This window comes from Littorina saxatilis, linkage group LG1, assembly GCF_037325665.1.
Source record: "Littorina saxatilis isolate snail1 linkage group LG1, US_GU_Lsax_2.0, whole genome shotgun sequence".
Taxonomy (NCBI): Eukaryota; Metazoa; Mollusca; class Gastropoda; order Littorinimorpha; family Littorinidae; genus Littorina; species Littorina saxatilis.
In genome coordinates, this window is record NC_090245.1 from 18947977 (window position 1) to 18964226 (window position 16250).

The window sequence follows — 16250 nt, forward strand, 5'->3', positions numbered from 1 at the left end:
TTGACCAAAAGTAGGGGGTAGGCGTTTACTCGATACTGGGCTTATGTAAGGTAGTTTACGGTACATACAAATATGTGTGATTTTTATCCAATGACGTACCAGGAAATTGACGCAGTAGAATACTCATTTACAACAGGTTGATTAGGTACAACATTCGCCCCATACGGAGTCAACCCACGCAATGAAGTAGATGACATACACACTAACACGTACACCTACACCTACACCTACACGTGCACTTGAAGTGAGAAAACGGATGTGGCTTTGCAAGTGTGAACATTTTAATATTTCCAAAGAGGAAAAGCTTCTCGCTCTGTTGGAAGCGTATTCATAAACCATGTCCCTGCTACCATAAATAGGACTTTGAATCTGAGTTTTATTCGAGTTTCTTGGTCAATATTTCTACCAGCTGTACGTGCTGTGTGCATATGACAGTGTTGCGAAAAGTTGAACAGGTACGTTTTATAAATTATATTGTAATTTCCAACGGTTGCCTTTCGAGGAATACATTTTTTTTTACATTTAGTCAAGTTATGACTAAATGTTTTAACATAGAGACGGGGAATCGAGACGAGGGTCGTGGTGTATGTGTGTGTGTGTGTGTGTGTGTGTGTGTGTGTGTGTGTGTGTGTGTGTGTATAGATCGCTTCCGAGAAAACTACTGGACCGATCGTCCTAAAACTTAACATGAGAGTTTCTGAGTATAATATCCCCAGATGTTTTTTCTTGTTTGTGATGAGTGTCTTGATGACGTCATATTCGGCTTTTTGTGAAAGTTGAGGCGGCACTGTCACGCTCTCATTTTCCAACCAATTTTGTTGAAATTTTGGTCAAATAATCTTCGTTTTTGGTATTGTATTTCAGCTTGGAGGCTTAGAAATTATTTAATGAGTTTGCTCATTAAAGTTGTCGTTAAAATCAAATGTTCACAAACAAAGTCAAAATTGATTGCATCGTATTCTTCATCAAATTCTGAAAATATATACATATGTCATGTTTGCTCTTAAAATGTGATCACAATTAATGAACATAGGTTAATTAGTACTACGAATAAAATTTAAGAAATCGATCCAAAAATTATTTCATCTGATCCTTTATCATTTCCTAATTCTAAAAACATATTGGGTCGTTTTAAAAAAAATGTCGCCAAATGGGTCCAACTTTTTTTTCGAAAAATGACGTTTGTAAAATTGTTATTTTGATTTTAGGTCTGGAATCTGCATTCATTTATTAGTTAAAAACTGAAGTAAGCCACCTTAATGACGAGTATTAAGAACAATATCTTCATAATGCGAGAGCTACTGTTGACGCGTTTTACAAAAAAATGTCGTATGCGTGGAAGTTACATTATGTCTGCAATTAGCGTATATTCTGCGTATTACTTGCCACTGTCTTCATTTATGTGACTGCATGCTGCCCCTGAATGTATTTGAATGTAAAATGTCAAATAAGCATATCTTTTCTTTAAAATTTCACCAAATCTGTCAAATCTGTTCCCTGCCTAGCTCGTTAGGGGGATATTGCGCGCCCTTTAACTTGTCTCTCGAGGAACATGGGACGCATTCTTACGATAAAACAAAATCGCTTTCTCCGGGATGAACGGAGAAGAGACATTCTGAAAAGACAATTGAAAGCCCGCAGATAAACTATAGAGACAGGCAAATAATTGTCTACTGCTGCCAAAGACGCTTTTATATTTGAAGCAATAACGTCACGAAGCTATTCTGAGTTCCGTGGTGAGCGGGAACGCTCATTCACTGATCCTGTCATAACAGATTCAGAAAACAAAACCAATAAGACTTACAGTCAATGAACTATTTTATTCAGCTGCTAGTTGCGATTGCTGTTTTCGCAGCAATGTTACGTGCTGACCAGGGAAATAAGCTTAAAATCTCGACGAAAACGAGCACTTGCGACAGAGCAAAGTTTGTTCTCTTTCATAATGGAGGATAAGCTTATATTTAACCGTCGCGCAGACTATAAAATAGATCTAAAACTGTGTAACCCAATTCAGTCTGGAAAATCCAAAGATGTCACTGAAATATGCAGTTTAAAGGCACAGTAAGCCTCCCGTAAACCATCACAGATACTGTCAGGCTTTTACACACAGTACATTAACAAACACCCTTCCATTTGAACGCTCACCAAAATGTGCAGAGCCAAAGTCCGGGGACAGCTTTCGCGACATTTTTTTTAAAACGACCCATATATCACGCCGTATAAATAGATACATCGTGTTTTGGTCGCACAACACAAAAGTTACGGGTCGCACTACACGAAGAAGGGTAGTTGGTCTCGAAATATCACTTAAACAGCTTCTCAAAATGCATGATGTTACTAAAGTTAGTGTCTAACATGTACCTCATATATTCGTCTTTTTGTTGAATTAAAGTGATCACTGTAATATAAGTCACAGTGCCCGTATTCAAAGAATTCTTGAAATATTTTGCTTTCAGAAACCAAAACCTGGCATTCATAGCTGTTTTTATTGATATTACATTCATCCAAACACACACTTCTTGTAATAGAGACATGAACTAACTTATGCTTAGTGCATCTTGTGATTTTGGTTGCGCTGTGTTTAAAAATGACGCATACAGATCAATTGAAAGTTATGTAGTTGGAAAACACAATGTTACGACACGCACAACTTGCATGTTACAGATAGCACTTAGTTTTGGGTTTCAAATGTTACGGATCGCACAACTATAGGTTCAAACTTAACTACCAAATATTATTGTTTTTTGTGTAGTTTTGTACAATTTAAATTCTGTAAACTTACGTATTAAGACTAAATACTGTATTAAACTATTAATGAGTGCTTGTTAGCTTCCATAAGCATTATGTCTAACAAAAAAATAACAAAACTCATGCTTTGGCCAACACAGGACATTTTGGTATGTATTTCTGTGTCGTGATCAAGCATCAGGAGCCGTCATCGCATGTATTTGGCCCGACAGTATCTAATATATATAAGAATGGACGTAAGTGTGTCTGTCTGTCTGGCTGTGGTCGCCATTTCTTAGAGATGGCAAGATGCAGGCACAAGATAGTGTGCATGCACACTGCACATGCCTAGGAGCCGCAGATGTGCACCTGGGTTTCTTGATTCATTGTTTCCTTCATCCCGTTAACTACCTTGTAAGCGCCCACCCCATTTATGCACCAATTTCGATTGACAGTAGGGTTTGGGCGACTTGGTATCTGAAGTCAGGTCGTTTTAGGTGGTTACCTTTATTTGAGCGGCTCTCACGTGACCCCTGTATGGTATAGACTTTGATCCCAGCGAAGCTGGAGGTATCCCACGAACGCTATTCATGCCAATAAATCATGATAAAGAAGGATTCTTTGTGCACACACTCAGGCTACGGTTGTGGATGGAAGTTCCCCCAAAATTGGGAACATACTTAGTAAAATACTGAAGGTGACGACCAATTCTTCGATTATTGATCCGTCGCCACCCAGGGCAGATAATTATGTTGGGGTGGAATTTCTAGAGACTAGGGCATAATATTCGCGCAATTAGACCACGTCAAGATTTGTTTGACATCAAAGGTTCGTGACGTCATCCCCTCTCTGGGGCTTTTTCCTGGGAGGCGTGGCGTGTGTAGTTTGCACGTTTATTTGTACAAGTTAGTGTGTGTGTGTGTGTGTGTGTGTGTGTGTGTGTGTGTGTGTGTGTGTGCGTGCGGGTGTATGTGTGTGTGTATATATACATGTGTTTGGGTACGTGTGTGTGTGTGTGTGTGTGTGTGTGTGTGTGTGTGTGTGTGTGTGTGTGTGTGTGTGCGTGTAGAATGTGTGTTGATGTCTGTCTGACTATTTACGTGCGAGTATGTGCTTTGTGTGCATGGATTATGTGTGTGTGTGTTTGAGTGAGTGTGTGTGTGTGTGTGTCTGTGTGTGTGTGTGTGTGTGTGCGTGTGTGTGTGCGACGTGGTTTGCCCGCGCGCGACTGTGTGTGTGTGTGCGTGTGTCTGTTTGTGTGTGTGTGTGTCTCTGTGTGTGTGTGTGTGTGTGTGTGTGTGAGAGAGAGAGAGAGAGAGAGAGAGAGAGAGAGAGAGAGAGAGAGAGAGAGAGAGAGAGAGAGAGAGAGAGAGAGAGAGAGAGAGAATTTGTCCTTCACAGGGGGTATGCAGTGCCTTGGCAATGCACTTCTACTTAATTCGAAAATCGTATTAGATAGCCAAGATGGGTGCCATGCCATGGGGTAAGCACATTCCAATGGTGAAGAAACACTTGCTGAAATAAAGCATTGGTCTTTTCAACATGCATGGTCTCAGTGTCAGCTTTTTACACTTATCTACTCACGTTTTGGGCGTGTAAAAGTGGTTAGTTCTGATCTTATTTTGACAAAATGGTTTTCTGTGGGAGTGCGTTCTGTAACATGAGTGAAGTGCGTGTCGTAACAAGCCTTTTCTGCAGTTGTTGTGCGCTCTGTAACCTACTCATGTGTGGGTATCATACTACAACACGTCATAAAACCTGAATTGTGTAAGACACAAGAAAACGACCGAACCACATAATCCTTGATATATTGTAGCTTACTAATAACATTACAGTATGCGCAAACTGCATACGTGGGCCGCGTGCAAAGGTCAAACGTCCCAAAATTCCACAAAAAGTAAGTACCCGAGAGAGTTGATGAAGCTAAAGCAACGCTTAAAATCACATTTAAGCAAATGTAGTATCGTGGATTCAAAGAAAAATACACACTGAAGATTCTTCATCTACCAAAAGTTAAGAGTAAGAAGTTTGGCGTCTCTCTGAGCAACAAATATACAGCCACCCACCTCAAGTTTTTGTCCACGAGCTAGTGCGACCCGTAACTTTTGTGTTGTGCGACCAAAACACGATGTATCTATTTATACGGCGTGATATATAGGATATGTTTTATTCAAAACATGCTCAGAAAGTCAAAAAGAAAACAGAAAAGCGCGCTTTCCTGTTCAGCGCAATACGCTACCGCGCTATTCTGGCTTGTCGCTTTCACTTCGTTTTGCACGTGAAAAGTGAGCGATTTTCTTCTCGCAGGGATTGACGAGCCTGTCTTGTGAGTTGTCTTGGTGAAAAAATGCAGTGCGTTCAGTTTCATTCTGTGAGTTAGACAGCTTGACTAAATGTAGTAATTTCGCCTTACGCGACTTGTTTTTATTTGTTGCACATTTTCTCTCCGTGGCACTGTTCCTGTCTTTGTCGTTGTCTAAAACTTTAACCGACTTTGTCTGACCCGGTCGCTCTTGTCTCTTTATCTCTGCACTTGACTTTGTCTGTCTGTCTGTCTGTCTGTCTGTCTGTCTTTGTCACTATCTGTCTGTCTGTATGGTTGTTTGTGTGTCTGTCTGTCTGGTTGTCTGTCTGTCTGTCTGTCTGTCTGGTTGTCTGTTTGGTTGTCTGTACTGTCTGTCTGTCTGTCTGTCTCTCGCTTGCTCTCTCTGTCTCTTTCTTTCGATCTCTCTCTTTGCCCGAGCAATGTGTGTGTGTGTGTGTGTGTGTGTGTGTGTGTGTGTATGGGGGGGTTGGTGTGTGTGTGTGTGTGTGTGTGTGTGTTTATGTGTGTGCGCGTGCGGACGTACGTGAGTGTGCGCGCGCACGTGTTTGAACATGTTAGTATGTGTGTCAGTGTGTTTGTGTACGTGTTTGTCTGTGTGTTTGTGTTTGTGTGCGCGTGCGTGTGTGTATGTGTGTTAGTGTGTGTGTGTGCGTGCGCGCGCGTGTGTGTGTGTGTGTGTGTGTGTGTGTGTGTGTGAGTGAGTATGTGCTTGCGTGTGAGCGTTGAAGCAGGGCAAACACACGTGTACTGTGACCATAGGGGTAGAAATGATACCATAATTGTAACGTAAATTGTACCTCCCAGTAAAAATGGGCAGCTGACCTGACTTCGGCAATGTCGTTGTCGTAAGCTTCTTTCTTTTTTACATTCTACACCATCATCTTTTCGTAGGATTATTGTTGCGCGGATGCAATGAAGACTCCTCTGGCGGTCATCTTAACGGCATGTTTGCTGCTGGTCATCAACACAGTGTCACAGAGAGGAAGAACTGAAGGTACTGTGCGTGTACTGTGCGCATCCATCCCATTTCTCTTGACTTTCTCTTCGTGAAGGAGTGCTTTGAATCCCTGTGTTTATGAATAGTGTTGATTACGAACAATGATGACTGAATTATAGTGGTTGTGTGTTGTGTGTTGTTGTGTGTTGTTGTTGTTGTTGTTGTTGTTGTTGTTGTGTGTGTGTGTGCGTGTGTGTGTGTGTGTGTGCGAGTGTGTGTGTGTGTGTGTGTGTGTGCGATTGTGCGCGCGTGTCATGTTGCCTTGCGCGTGAGTGAGTGTCTGTGCTTGTGAAAGTGTTACATCCGTCGTCAAGTCGCCCTCGTTTTTTTTTCTGCGCGCCTCTTTGTCCCCGTCTGTGCCACTACCTGTCTAACTATCACCCATGGTTTGAAAGTTTCTTCGAAACATACAGAAAATTAATGTCATCCTTTGGAATTCGTGCAAGGTCTGGACCCTAAAGATGCACATGAACACCGTCCAAAACGTCAACGATCTAAATGGGCACGCCGCAACGTCGGTGGAATTGGGGGCCTGGGCAAGTCTCTTATCTCCCGTCAGAAGTGTCGCTTCTGGCGCTTACGCTGTTGAGGATCCCCAATAGCACAGTCGTCGTCGCCATCAGCGTTGTCGGTGCATGAATGTTGACGGAGTGACTGAATCTGTTCGATGTGAGGACCCTCTGATGAGAGGACACCTCCAATAAAGGACCCTTCGCTTATTTCTTTTTTTGATTTTGTAGTTTTGTTTGCTGTTTTCATGTTTTTGGTGTATTTTTGCTAATTAAAGGCACACTCCTTCCGATGTAAATGATCGGCTTAGCATCCCAGATGTGGCCAGGCTTTTACTTGGGCTTTGTCAATCTCTCCACTTGGACACGTCAAAGAGATTAGCATTCTGACTGATTTGTGTGAGAGTGTGATTGTTGTAATGAATATATTGAGTACGGCAAGGATTGTGCCTTTATGTTTCACAAAATATCTCACGTGAAAGACCACCCAACAATAAATGGGATCTTCTGGCTTGTGCAAAAATGTGTCCTTTAGCCGCAGTCTGGTGTGGAATGTGTTAAGTGAGAAAAAAGAAGAAGAATATATGTGTCGCTGTTGTTGTTGTCTCTTTTTGGGCGGTAGGGTGAGGGTGTTGGTAGGGTAGGGGGAGGTACATGTACACAACGTTCTGAATTGTTGAGGTTGTTAACACACACGCGCACGAACACGCACGCACGCACTCTGGCACGCACTTTCACCGCCTCGCGCGCTTGGATGTCAAATCCTCCTTTATCATGAGTTGTAACACATAACAGCTTTCTTCTCGTCTTCTCCTACTAGTAACCTTACAGACAGACACACACACACACACACACACACACACACACACACACACACACACACACGCTAACACTCACACACACACACACACACACACACGTACACTCACACACACACAAACACACACACACACACACACACACACACATGCTAACACTCACACACACACACACACACACACACACGTACACTCATACACACACACACACACACACACACACAGACAAACACACACACAGACACACATTCACACACACCCAAACACACACACACACACACACACACACACAGAGACAAACACACACACAGACACACATACACACACACACATTCACACACACACACGCACACGCACACACACAGACACTTGACCATTCCTCCCCAGCCCCCCACGCACTTATCCTTTTCACCGTCATACATGTCTTCACATTAAATCTTCATTGTTGTTGTTGCTTGTTTATTTTTTGACAAAATCACACGATTTATAATGAGACTGGGAAGCAAATCCCTCATTAACAAAGTCATACAATCTAGTTTGGAGCAAAGCATGACTAATTTTATGAACCAAAAAACAAGAAAGGTAGGTTGTGTGAACGTTTGTTATTGACAAAACAATACATTCACAGATATTTTGAACCAACGGTCTTTTAAGTGGACAGACAAACAAATATTCACACAAAACTTATCTTGATAGTTCTATCAGTTTCACGTCCACTCGTCAGGAAGCCGAGCTAATGAATTGCTTCCTGACGAGTGGGCGTGAAACTGATAGAACTATCAAGATAAGTTTTGTGTGAATATTTGTTTGTCTGTTCACTTAAAAGACCGTTGGGTCGAAATATCTGTGAATGTATTGTTTTGTTAATAACAAACGTTCCAACAACCTACCTTTCTTGTTTTTTGAATCTGAATTTTGGAATGTTGGCAGTCTCTTTGTTTTTGGATTTAGTTTTATGAACGCATACAAATATCTGTGATTTTGTATCCAACGACGTACCAGGAAGTGGAGGCAGAAGAGTGCTCACTCACAACACGGTTAATTAAGAACAGCTTTCGCCCAATGGAGTCAACCCACACTTGACTGACGCGCTATTGATAAATGAGGCGTGACTTTGAAGTGAGAAAACAGATGTGCTTTTGCAAGTTTTATCATATTAATATCTTAATATATGTCCCTCCAGCCACAAAGGACTGACTTGTGATCCGAGTTTCTCGTTCAATATTTCTACCAGATGTACGTGCAGTGTGTATAAGCGTTGGAAATAGTTGGAACAGGTACGTTAGTTAACAAATTATATTGTTATATCCTACGGTTGCCATGAAAGAAGTACATTGTTTTTATTTTTATTTGTTGCACATTTTCTCTCCGTGACACTTTCCCTGTCTTTGTCGCTGTCTAAAAGAGACACCCACTCTGTCTGTTCCGGTGTTCTTGTCTCTCTATCTCTGCACTTGTCTTTGTCTGTCTTCTGTCTGTCTCTATCTGTCTGTCTCTGTCACTATATGTCTGTCTGTACGTTTGTCTGTCTGTGTATTAGACTGTCTGTCTTTCTGGCTGTCTATCTGCCTGTCTGTCTGTCTGTCTGTCTGTATGTATGTCTCTCGCTCGCTCTCTCTGTCTCTCTCTTTGGAACTCTCTCTTTGCCCGTGCAATGTGTGGGTGCGTGCGTACGTGTGTGTGTGTGTGTGTGTGTGTGTGTGTGTGTGCGTGTGTGCATGCGCACTTGTGTGTGTTCGTGTGCGTGTCTGTGTGTGTGTGTGTCTGTGTGTGTGGGTGCTTGCGTGTGTGTGTTGAAAAAGGGCAAACACACGTGTACTGTGACCATAGGGTAGAAATGATACCATACCTGAAACCTGAATTGAACCTCCCAATAAAAATGGGCAGCTGACCTGAATTCGGCAATGTCGTTGTCGTAAGCTTCTTTCTTTCTTTCTTTCTCTCTTTCTACACCATCATCTTTTCGTAGGATTATTGTTGCACGGGTGCAATGAAGACTCCTCTGGCGGTCATCTTAACGGCATGTTTGCTGCTGGTCATCAACACAGTGTCACAGAGAGGAAGAACTGAAGGTACTGTGCGTGTATTGTGCGCATCCATCCCTTTTCTTTGTACTTTTATTTTTGTGAAGCAGTGCTTTGAATTCCTGTGTTTATGAACAGTGTTGATTGCGAATAATTATTATTGAATTATAGTGTTTGTGTGTGTGTGTGTGTGTGTGTGTGTGTGTGTGTGTGTGTGTGTGTGTGTGTGTGTTTGTGTGTGTGTGTGTGCGGTGGGGTTTGTTGTATGTGTGTGTGTAAGTGTGTTTGTGTGTGTGTGTGTCTGTGTGCGTGTGTGTGAGTGTGTATGCTAGTGTGTGTGTGTTCCTGTTAGTGTGTGTAAGTGTGTGTGTGTGTGTGTGTGTGTGAGCGTGCGTAAGTGTGTGTGTGTGTGTGTGTGTGTACGTGTTAGTGTAATTGTTAGTGTGTGTATGTGTGTGTGTGCGCGCGCGCGCGCGCTTACGAGCTCGTGTCAGTGTTGCCTTACGCGAGTGTCTATGCTTGTGAATGTATAATATCTGTCGTCTGGTCGCCCTCGTTTTTCTCTGCACGCCTCTTTGTCTCTGTCTCTGCCACCACCTGTCTAACTTTCACTCATGGTTTGAAACATACAGAAAATGTCATCCTTTCGAATGTGTGCAAGGTCTGAACCTAAAAGATGCACATGATCTTGAACACCTTGCACGACGTCACTGCTATAAAGTGACACGAGTTAACGTCAGGAGAGGATTTTTGTGGTCGGCAAGGGCCAAGATTCTTATCTCCCGTGAGAAGTGTCGCGGCTGGTGACGCTGAAGGGGATCCCGGATAGCACAGTCATCGTCGCCATCAGCGGTGTTTGGTGCACACATGTTGATGGAGTGGATGAATTTGTTCGATGTGAAAGCCCTCTGATGAGAGGACACCTCAAATAAAGGACCCTTCGCGTATTTCTTTTTTTATTTTTTATTTTTGTTTTTGGTGTATTTTTGTTAATTAAAGGCACACTCCTTCCGATGTAAATGATCGGCTTAGCATCCCAGATGTGGCCAGGCTTTTACATGGGCTATGTCAATCTCTCCACTTGGACACGTCAAAGAGATTAGCATTCTGACTGATTTGTTCGAGAGTGTGATTTTTGTAATGAATATATTGAGTACGGCAAGGATTGTGCCTTTATGCTTCACAAAATATCTCACGTGAAAGACCACCCAACAATAAATGGGATCTTCTGGCTTGTGCAAAAATGTGTCCTTTAGCCGCAGTCTGGTGTGGAATGTGTTAAGTGAGAAAAAGGAAGAAGATTCCATTTCACGTAGTTTAGCCGAAACTACAGGAAATGTGAGAGAGCGCATGTCCGGAAGAGCCATATCCGTATTTCCGGCGCCATTAGCGCACGTCTGAAACCGATGCTCCGCTGTTTTCGGTTGTTTATCGTGATTCATCTTGGTTTACGATCGAATTTTTCGGTCTCAAAGTACATCTTTCGATTCCGCGAACCTTGCTGCGTTGTTCTTTCAAAGAATTTGGAATGGAGAGCGAAGAAAACTTGCTCAAATCCGATTCCGAGGGTGAAGACGCTTCCCCTCCATGCTCACAGAGACCCCAGAAAAACATGGTTGAAATCACAAAAGTGAAACAAAAAGAAAAACCTCGACCCGAGGTAGTACAATTACCGACAAAGGATTGGGATGACATGAAAAAGCAGAATGAACGAATCCTGCGTGCACTAAAGAAATGGGATGCAGAAGAAGGGGAAATTATGGAAGACGAAGATTCAGAATGTGTTCAACTTCGGAGTAGTTCCCCTTTGAAGAAGAAAAGACGCAGAGAAGAAGACAGTACCGTATCTTTTTTGGTGGACAATTCTGATGAAGATTTGGACTACCAAATTGAAAATCTTACTCGTGTGAGATCTTGTGGCGATCAGACAGAGAATCGCAGTGATGAAAATGCTGAAAGTGACACACTGACAGGGATTCAGCAAGATTATGAGGCTGATGAGGAGCTTGGCGATGATATTTCGGAACAGCTAGCCAAAATAGTCAACATGATGGCAAAAGGCAAAATGAACGAAGCAAAAATGAAAGACAAGATTTCGGAACACAAGCGCCCGAAAAACGTCGAACTAAAAGTTCCTCGAGTGAACCATGAAGTGTGGGACACAATGGACCATAACCAGAAAAGTGCAGATTTGCGTACTCAAAGAATTCAACACATTTTGCTTACAGCAGTGAACGCTCTTGTGTGTGCAGCGAACGAGTGTGTTGGGAAAACAAACATTGATGTGAAAAAACAAATGAAATCTCTGACCGATTCAATGGGGCTCATTCTCAAAGCGACTCACGAAATGTCAATGGACAGAAGAGTGTCGATTATGTCCGCACCGCAATTCAACAAGAAATACAAGAAACTCGTTTCTTCAGAAATCCCAGTGACAACAGAACTGTTTGGGGATGATTTGCGATCTGTGTTCGCCTCCATTGATTCGTCGTCCAAGCTTGGCATGGCAATCACTCGGTCATCAAGGGGAGACAAGTTTTTTCCATTCAGAGGAGGCAGGACAAAAAACTGGGACTACGACCAGAGAAGAGGCCGAGGCTGGACACGCGGCCGAGCAAGAGGTTACTATCCACGCTACCGGGGGAGAAGCTTCCGAGGGCAGAACAACACGACATTCAAATCGGCATAAATGAGGATGCACAGCCAGACCTGACCGGTAAGGTACGCTATCCAATAAACAAAAGTGTTCAGATACCATTTATTGCGGGTAGAATACAATACTTTATTGAAGAATGGAGAAAGCTGACATCAGATCCGTTTATTTTGAAAATGGTGACAGGGGCTGAAATTCCACTGAGGGATTTATCAGAATTAGAAGTAGGAAAAGTGCCTACAACTCAAATCAAAGGTTATCAATTTTCTGAGATGGACAATGAAGTTCAGAAGTTACTGAAAATGAAAGTAATCGAAAAATGTGAAAGTGAAGATGGAGAAATAATATCCCCTGTATTCCTGGTGATGAAACCAGATGGAACATATCGAATGATTCTAAACCTGAAAGAGTTTAATCAGTCAGTGACGTATGAGCACTTCAAAATGGAAAATCTGACGTCAGCTATACGGCTTATGAGAAAAGGGTGTTACATGGCTTCAGTTGACTTGAGGCATGCATATTATTCTGTCTCAATCAAGCCAGATTTCAGGAAATTTTTGAAATTCATTTGGAGAGAACAGTTGTATGAATACACCTGCTTCCCAAACGGGTTGTGTAACTGCCCAAGATATTTCACTAAGTTACTGAAACCAGTGTATGCTTGTCTGAGAAAAAGGGGCTTTTTGTCAGCATCATTCATTGATGATTGCTATCTTCAGGGACAAACTTATGAGAGTTGTCTGCAGAATGTTCAGGAAACAGTACACTTGTTTGAAGCCCTTGGATTTGTCATCCATGAAGAAAAGTCAGAACTTACCCCACTCAAAAAGATAAAGTATCTGGGGTTTTGGCTAGATTCAGAAAATATGTCTGTCTGTCTGACTGAAGAGAAAATTCAGAAACTGAAAAATACTTGCAGAAGTGTAAAAAACAGGAAAAGGATTACCATTCGGGAGCTAGCGCAAGTGATTGGTCAGCTTGTTGCTTCATTCCCAGCTGTGCTTTGGGGTCAGTTGTTCTATAGACAACTCGATAAGGTTAAGGTTGAAGCATTGAAAGTGAAAAAAGGGGATTTTGATGCATTGGTAGTTATATCAAAAGAAGCTGAAGAAGAGCTAGACTGGTGGCTACAGAACATAGATTCAGCTTTTTTCCCCATAGAAAGATCTGAACCTGAAATGGTAATAACAACAGATGCCTCCACTTTGGGTTGGGGTGCAGTTTGCCACCCAAAGCAAACAGGTGGCCGTTGGTCTGTTTTAGAAAGAAACAACAATATCAATGTTCTAGAGCTGATGGCGATTGAGCATGCTCTGAAAAGCTTTAGTAAGGATATTGATGGTAAACATATCAAAGTGCTGACAGACAACTCATGTGCGGTGTCATACATTGAAAAAATGGGTGGTTCACATTCTGCAGATTGAAATGATGTAGCAAAAAGAATCTGGATCTGGTGTAAAGACAGGAATATTTGGCTGACAGTAGCTCACATTCCTGGCAAGCTAAATACACAAGCTGATGCTCGGTCCAGAAAATTCAATGATAATACAGAATGGATGCTGGACAGACAGATTTTCAAAAGAATCTGTGAGCTAGTTGGAAAACCTGAAATTGATCTTTTTGCATCAAGACTAAATCGCCAGTTGGCAACTTTTGTGTCTTGGCAACCAGATCCAGAATCGTTTGCAGTGGATGCATTTAAGATGAGTTGGACTAACTGGTTCTTTTATGCTTTTCCGCCATTCAGCCTGATTCAGAGGGTCCTGGTCAAACTGGAGAAGGACAACGCAGAAGGGGTTGTCATAGTCCCAGACTGGCCTACAGCAACTTGGTATCCTCAACTATTGCGGCTCCTCGTCAGGAAACCTCTTCTGCTACCCAAGGGGAGGACTGTTCTACGTCTGGCCCACGCGCAGACACCACATCCTCTGCACAGCAAGCTTCAGTTGATGGCAGTGATGTTATCAGGGATGCAGTTGAAGCACAAGGAATTCATGGACAAGCTTGCAGCATCATCTGTGCATCATGGAGGGAAAGGACACACAGACAGTATTCCAGCTACTTGTCACGGTGGAAAGTTTTCTGTGTTGAACGGAACTGTGATCCATTTCATGCATCTGTAAAGCAAGTTTTGGAATTTTTGACTGGGCTGTTTAGCCTTGGATTAGGCTACAGTGCTATTAACACAGCCAGGAGTGCTATTTCTGCTGTAGTACAAACAGATGGCAACAAGAAAATGGGAGAACACCCATTAATATGTCGTTTTGTAAGAGGTGTGTTTCAGCTGAGAACACCATTGCCCAGCCAAAAGAACACTTGGGATGTGGCTGTGCTATTGGATTTTTTCAGAAATAGTGAGGACAATAGCAAACTCTCCTTGAAAGAAATAACATTAAAATTGTGTGCTTTACTTTTGATTGTTTCGGCACAGAGAGTGCAGACAATTCATTTATTGAAACTATCATGTGTTCAGTTTTTAAATCAGGGATCATGCAAGATTCATGTAGTTGATAAACTCAAGCATAGTAGACCTGGTTATCACCAAGCGCCAATACATCTCCAAAAGTATGAGGAGGAAAAACAACTGTGTGTTGTAAGCTGTTTAAAAGAATACATTGCAAGGACTGCAGTGGTGCGTGGAGACTGTGACAAACTTATTTTGTGTTATGGACGGCCACATGGGCCAGCATCGAAGGATTCGATAGCTCGTTGGATGAAAGAAGTTTTGGGGTCAGCTGGTGTCCAAGGGTTCACTGCTCATAGCTTTAGAAGTGCTTCCTCATCAGCTATGTTAAAAACTGGTGTATGTATTGATGACATATTAAAATCAGCAGGCTGGTCGAATGCTAAAACTTTCCAGCGATTTTACAATCGACCAATAGTCGATGATTCGCAAAGAGCAGAAAGCCAAAAAGTTCAGAGTACCATGTGGAAATTCATGGGCAGGTCAAGTTGTAAGAACTACAAGTAGGCACTTCACTGAAGAAGACAATGGTAGACTGCTAGGAAAGCAGTAAGACTATTATTATCACTGTGGCGAAAGTCTTCATAACTGAAACAATGCATAGATAATGCACTGTAACATGTTTTTGAATAATCAAAGATGCATAGATAATGCACTTAAAACCCAGGCATAGATAATGCACTGGAAAATGTTGAAAATAAAAAAGGCATAATGCACTAAAAACAAAGTTGATGGTGTGGTCTTAGGGATTTTGATGTGAAAGTGAGAAAATGAGGTATGACTGTGAGAAACGTTTGAAAAAACATACTTTGAAGTCTCACATTTCCTGTAGTTTCGGCTAAACTACGTGAAATGGAATTAGTAACTTAAACGAGTACTGACCTTGGGAAGACGAAGTTTGAGTGGAATTCCATGAATGTAGTTTACCGGAACGGAAGGATATGTGCCCTTCCCTAGCCTAAGTTACCCGCCCAAGAATATATGAAAATGTTTTTCCAAACTTGTTAATTTTCAGATCATCACGGTTGTTATTTATATTTTTTTTTTACAACAAACTAGATGATCTGTGCGTTAAAATATGGCTTTTCCGGGCATGCGCTCTCCCATATCCTTCTGTTCCGGCAAACTACATTCATGGAATTCCACTCAAACTTCGTCTTCCCAAGGTCAGTACTCGTTTAAGTTACTAATTATATGTGTCGCTGTTGTTGTTGTCTTTTTTGGGGCGGTAGGGTGAGGGTGTTGGTAGGGTAGGCGGAGGTACATGTACACAACGTTCTAAATTGTTGAGGTTGTTAACACACACGCGCACGAACACGCACGCACGCACTCTGGCACGCACTTTCACCGCCTCGCACGCTTGGATGTCAAATCCTCCTAACATGAGTTGTAACACATAACAGCTTTCTTCTCGTCTTCTCCTACTAGTAACCTTACAGACACACACACACACACACACACACACACACACACACACGCTAACACTCACACACACACAGACACACACACACACACGCTAACACTCACACACACACAGTAACACACACGCTAACACTCACACACACACACATACACACACACACACACATACACACATACACACACACACACACACACACACACACACACGCTAACACTCACACACACGCTAACACTCACACACACACACACACACACACACATGCTAACACTCACACAAACACACACACACACAAACACACACACGTACACA

At 42.3% G+C, this 16250-nt stretch overlaps 3 long non-coding RNA genes across 3 annotated transcripts; all 3 read left to right on the plus strand.

Moving 5' to 3' along the window:
• Positions 1-288: 288 nt before the first annotated feature.
• LOC138963823 (uncharacterized) lies at positions 289-7150 on the plus strand. Its single transcript, XR_011454925.1, has 3 exons — positions 289-455; positions 5945-6047; positions 6497-7150. It is a non-coding gene; the product is annotated as an uncharacterized lncRNA (long non-coding RNA).
• Positions 7151-8464: 1314 nt separating this feature from the next.
• On the plus strand, positions 8465-10360 carry LOC138963829 (uncharacterized). The gene is made up of 3 exons (XR_011454931.1): positions 8465-8654; positions 9347-9449; positions 10063-10360. It is a non-coding gene; the product is annotated as an uncharacterized lncRNA (long non-coding RNA).
• Positions 10361-10701: 341 nt separating this feature from the next.
• On the plus strand, positions 10702-15245 carry LOC138963846 (uncharacterized). Its single transcript, XR_011454936.1, has 2 exons — positions 10702-12122; positions 13802-15245. It is a non-coding gene; the product is annotated as an uncharacterized lncRNA (long non-coding RNA).
• The last annotated feature ends 1005 nt before the right edge of the window (positions 15246-16250 follow it).